Raw genomic sequence first — 6,000 nt, 5'->3', positions numbered from 1 at the left:
GGTCAAACCAAATTGTTCTTATATGCAGTTAATGGGGCTTTGTTGAAATCCGATTTTCTATTAGAGTATTATTTAAATCGATGAATTAATTTAAAACCCCAATTTCAAGTCTCATTTTCCGTGATGACGGATCATTTCATAACTTCATAGTAACATTAGTTGTATAAAAACCGTGTATTATAAATGGATTGGACAAAAACCGTTTCTATTCGCTTCCATTCTAGATTAGACCGTGGCAATTTATTTAACATCACAATAGGTGTACTTGTATAGGAAACAAGTTTTCAATTTAAATTTTCAGGCAAGTTATTGGTCTATTTTACGTTGTTATGACAAAACTCACTTTTACAAAAAGTTTGTATGTAATTTCTTTATTATTTGCTCATACAAACGTTTTTCATCTGTTAGGCAAAAACAAGTTCAATTTATTTATTATTCTTAATAGGTATACACGGTGGAATTTTGTAATGCCACCTGAGGGGAAAGTACTCTTAATACTGTAGATAGAAAATTTTACTCAAAGAAAACATTCCTTTATTTTTGAAAAGAAATAGAACTGCATTTAAAGATTTCCAAAAATTTGCTTGCTACACCCGGGAATCAAACCAACTAAATTAAGTTAAAAATTACACCCTGTATTTTTATTGCATCGATCGTTAGGGTTAAGTATAAGGATGAAATCTCTCAAATAAACTTTATAAATCATATGAAAGGAAAACCATGAAATCTTAAATTAATGTAATTATTTACTGAAATTTTTCGAAAATCTTTGAATGCAGTTCTCTTTCTTTTCAAAAATAAAGGAATGTTTTCTTTGAGTAAAATTTTCTATCTACAGTACTAAGGGTACTTTCCCTCCAGGTGGCATTACAAAATTCCACCCTGTTCGTTTTCAGCCAAATGACGTCCACAGCTGGACAAAGGCCTCCCCCAAGGTTTTCCACAATGAACGGTCCTGCGCTGCCCGCATCCAGGCACCACCCTGTATATTAAGGATATTCTTTACTTTTAAACTAAAATACAATTCTGAAAAAGAGGCTTCCGGCGACTGGGACCGCAATTAACTAGGACCGCGGTCCCAGTAGCCGGATCCATAAAAAAATAATAATTTTCTTCCGGCGACTGGGACCACTCATAGATAACTTAAAAGAAAATATTATTCAATCTAAAATTGGTACAGTACTAAAATCCATGAGTGGTCCCAGTCGCCGGAAGAAAATTATTTAATTTTTACAAATCCGGCGACTGGGACCGCGGTCCCAGTTAATTGCGGTCCCAGTTGACGGAATCCTCCTGAAAAAATGATCTAAGCAACCGCACGGATTTTTTTTTATTGTTATATTTCATTGTTCAAAACGTTTCCTGTGTGAATCATATTATTGCAAATGTATTGCGATTATTTCTAGTAAGTACAACAATACTAATAACAATAATGATCATGATTCTTTGTTTAAATTTGCGGTTTTTGGAAGAATGTCGAGTCAACTACTATTTGAATCATTGGCACTTCATTTCAATTCCATTCTGAAAATTTATGCTTTTCCTAATCATGACGTGTCATGACAGTGTGATTCAATCTAACAATCAATTATACTTAGACTATAATATATCTCCAGCTTGAATTAAACTTTGGCCTTAAAATAGGTATAGCTGCTTAAGGGCCCGTGCATCTGCCATTCACTATTAACTTGTTGCCGACGTGCTCAGATGCCCTCAATGTGCGAGGGGGTTTGCCGCGAAGATCGGCTACGTAAGCCATTTTCGGGCACACCAGCGCCGCCAAGACAGCTAGGAGTCGGAGTGGTCGTCATAGCCGAAATCGGTAGCCGCCGACGTCATGGGCACAGAAGGAGGCTCTATGACCTCCATCTGCCCCTTCCTAATAGGCCTTGGCCATCAGATACGGGGGTGTCTGGTGGCGTCTAAAGAGGCTGCGACGGCGCAGCACGTGTCCTGCATGCCGCTCGCAGGAGGTTGAAGGCGTAATAACGCCTTCCTTGGTTTGGGGCTGCGCACTAAGCGAGTCAAATGCCGAGCAGGGAACGCGGACGAATGCTTGAGGCAAAACGCCGATAGTGATGTCCCGCGTTCCCGACTCATATGGCTACCGAGTGCAACGTCAGGTTTTTAGTGGGTAGGCTCTGCCCTTCTGGCAGGGAGAACCCCACATAACCCACTAACTGCCCCGGGGCTGGTGGGTATACAAATCAATGTATTTTCCTGACGAAAAAAAAAAAGCCGAAATCGGTAGTGATTATTTTTTTCGCGTGGCCAGTAGCTACAATGACAAATTGACGAGTAACCGTCTCAGTCATTAGGCTTTAGGTACCGTATCAGTATTATTAATCCGGTAAAATCTGAAATTTTAATATCGTTGCCAAATAATGACTATATTATGTTACTCAGCATTGTTTAGCGCCTGAAATGGCCAGTCTAAAACAGCTCTAAATAAGGTAAGAGTTAGCCTTTATTGCGTATACTTACAAAATGCCAAGTGACTTAATGAGGGAACACAAAAACTCTTGGTCTTATGCATTCTTCTTTTTATTTTCTTCTGGCAAAAAAGCTAATGATTAATGTTTATTTAGCAGCCTACAGGTATTACGAAATCCTATCTTTTCGATTTGCAAGGCCGATTTCAGACGATAAAAAAAGAGTAAGTAAGTCGGATGCAACGCAGTCGTGACTGACCTTAATAAGATAATTTCTGCAAACGATTCGAAATATGAGTGAAGTGGTCTAATTGAACAGGCAGTTTTGGGTAATAAGAAAATAATGACTTTGTCATAATGTCTGATGATAATCTTAAGGGTTACAGGAAGAGTTGATAAAAACTCAGATGACAGACCTAAATGCCTACTCTGAATTCATCATTATCGAAGTACTTCTTACATTTTTTCTCGTTATGAAAGAAATAATACGCTTACAAACAAATAATATTAATGATTTTTTTTTCTCAAAAAAAGTTACTAAAATATGAATGAAGTTGAGTTTCTAAAAATGAATAAAAATCTTAGTAATTCTCTAATTTTTAGCTAGCGACAGTTATAAGTATTTATTTTCAAAAATGAAAATCATTCTTCAAATGCAGCATTTTTCATTTTATAAACCACAAATTAATAATCTACTTCATTGCAATTAAAGAAAATAGCGGGCCGTTTGTTCATAATTTGAGACTTCGTTCTCACTAATTGCTAAACGGCCAACACTTTAAAAACAATTTAAAAACAGGTCGCGAAATAAAACTGAAGACAAATTAATTAACGGTTCCAACACGAAGGCTGATCGACGAAAGAAAGCGTTACATAAAGCGTCGAGACGAGGCCCGCGCTGCGCCCGCGCCGTTTGCGAAATGAGCGCATTACGTCACTCGCGTGTACACACGGGGGGTCATTTTGGGAGGGCACGATGCGTTTATTATAATAAAAGAACTCAGCTTATCATTACAGAAAAATATGGAATAGGAAAAGACAATGGACTCAAAAGGATGGAGACTAGAGTTTGGCGATTGGATGTAAGATAGGCAGTTTCTCTGTGGTTGAAGATTCAGGGTGAAGCTCGTTTCCACCTGCAGCCTGATATTGATCAATTTTTTCATGAGGTGAGATGCAATGCAACCCAAGAGCTTTTCCGTTCAACTAATGTGGGATAAAAACAAGAGTGAAAAACACAATAATAATTTATTTAGTGAAGTTTAAAAAAGCAATAGAAGTATAGCTTTCACAAATAGTCCTCATAAATAGACGTCTAATTTGCAAAGACTAATAAGTTTGCATAAAAAGCAGTTTAGGTTGCAATTTGTAAACGTATACTTACCTACTCCTAATATTTACTTGTAAGTATACATAGAGTGGTTTTGCCCGCTTAACCCGTATTACTCCTTCCTCCTCGATTGACTCATAAACACTTATTGGTAATTTGGATCATTAAAGATGGACTGGTCTTTTTTAGGCGCCACACAATAAAATTTATATAAATAAGTAAAGGATTTAAGTTAAAACATAGGTCAAAAGGATCACAAAGGTTTTCTCAGAAGTATTAATAATTTTTTACCCTTTTCAAGTGCTGAATTCACAATAATTATCAGATTAATTATAATTAATCTCAAACACAAGATTTTATGAAACTTCACTCAAGTGATATTAATTTCCAGCCCATCTATATAGTATGAAATTTCACTCGATTCAAACTTTATTTATTTAATTTGGAACAATCATAAAAGTAGCAGGATGACGCTGGACGCAGGCCGCTGCCAACCGGGCAACATGGAAAGCATTGGGGAGGCCTATGTCCAGCAGTGGACGTCCTATAGCTGAGATGATGATGATGAGGATGTTAAATCTATTTCCGAATATAAGATTCTTATTCAAATGTGTTTCTAACAGGCTATTGATAAAAAATCATTAATCAATGTTAAAAAATGTGGATAGACCTTTAGGAATATCGATGGCTCCTACGTATAAGGGCGAAACTGCCGCTTACGCCTTTTTCCAATTATTTAAGCAATGATTTCACTTTGCTCTAATCTATAACATCAGTAAGAAAAAAAAATTTTTTTTCCATTAGATACAAAATAAAATTTTAAGCAAATAGGCGTATGTGCAAAACTACGCCACGTATAAAGCCCAATCATACGATTCGTCAATCTATACGAGTAGTTGCTTACATAAACATATATTTTTTATAATCCAAATCTTAAATAAAGCCATGAAAATATTTAGCAAATTGTTTTATTTATAAATTATGACACATTATATAGTTATTTAATTTTTAGCGTTAAGAGTCGCATCTCAAACTAATTTGAAAATTATAAATAACTTGAAAAAATCGAACTGCCTAAGGCATCGTGGGTTCAATTCCCGCCTTAGGCAATTCGATTTTTTCAAGTTATTTATATTTTTTTAAAATATGACACATTATGTTAAAAGACCTAACTAAATCTCGAGCACAGTATATGGGCGTATTTGCGTTAAAACGTAAAACGGTACATTAAAAGACTTTTTCTAACTGATTTATTATTGATATAGCACATGATAACAATTAAAATAATTACATGCATAAATAAAGAGAGTAATCGCTTAAAATATTATATTTACGTTGTCATTTAAGTCTCTTTACGTTGAACAATATACATGAAATTATAGAAATATGCCGACGTAAAAGGGCAATGCGTAAAATCTCAAAATATATAAGAATAATATAAAAATTGATAACAGCAGTAGCAAAAGCATTACATGTTAAGGCTAAATGTGAAATTTCATTAAATTCGTTTTAGTAGGTCAGAAGATATGACCCAAAAATATGGTTCTGGCCACTAAAATGGCTCTCCTGTAAAATTTACTTTTTTCACTTACGCCAGTATACGTAGGAGCTATCGATATAGGTCTTGGGTCACCCCTCAATGTCAATTGAAGTCACATTTTAAGTCTCGATGATGTTTGTTTTGTGACGTCTCAAAAACACCCTCCTGTGCCGCTCCCATATCACAGTAGCTGACTGAGTTAAGCATTAGACATAATAACTATTTCAAAGTGCATAATACCTACCTAACCTGACTGCATACACATACCGTATGCAGAGAAGTCTCGAATTCGCCGTACAGTTGATAACCTTGCTGTATCCGTTTTAATGTTTATAATTACTTGTATCTAGTTAGTATCTACTGTTGAGAAACCAGCTGACTAATATTTAGGTGCGTTTCAAGTTAACTAAAGAAGTTATGGACTTAAATTGCTAAAAGTCGTTTTTGGGTTACCGAATTAATTGGGTAAAACGAAATAATTATTCTGCCCTGTTGGCATTGCTCTGGTTTGATAAATGGCATGCTCAAGAAACTACTTATTGACAAGTTTGTACCTAAATGCTACAAAATTTTAGATATGCATCGTGATTAATTTCGTCAGCTTTTCAGTCTCAGCACTGGCATATTCATTGTCCCGAAGCAGTGGTAGGGTTAATACTAAGACGTGTAAAAGTGCTTTTACAAAAAAGCCTATTTGT

This window comes from Ostrinia nubilalis, chromosome 5, assembly GCF_963855985.1.
Source record: "Ostrinia nubilalis chromosome 5, ilOstNubi1.1, whole genome shotgun sequence".
Classification (NCBI taxonomy): domain Eukaryota; kingdom Metazoa; phylum Arthropoda; class Insecta; order Lepidoptera; family Crambidae; genus Ostrinia; species Ostrinia nubilalis.
Note: the sequence above shows the minus strand (reverse complement) of the source record.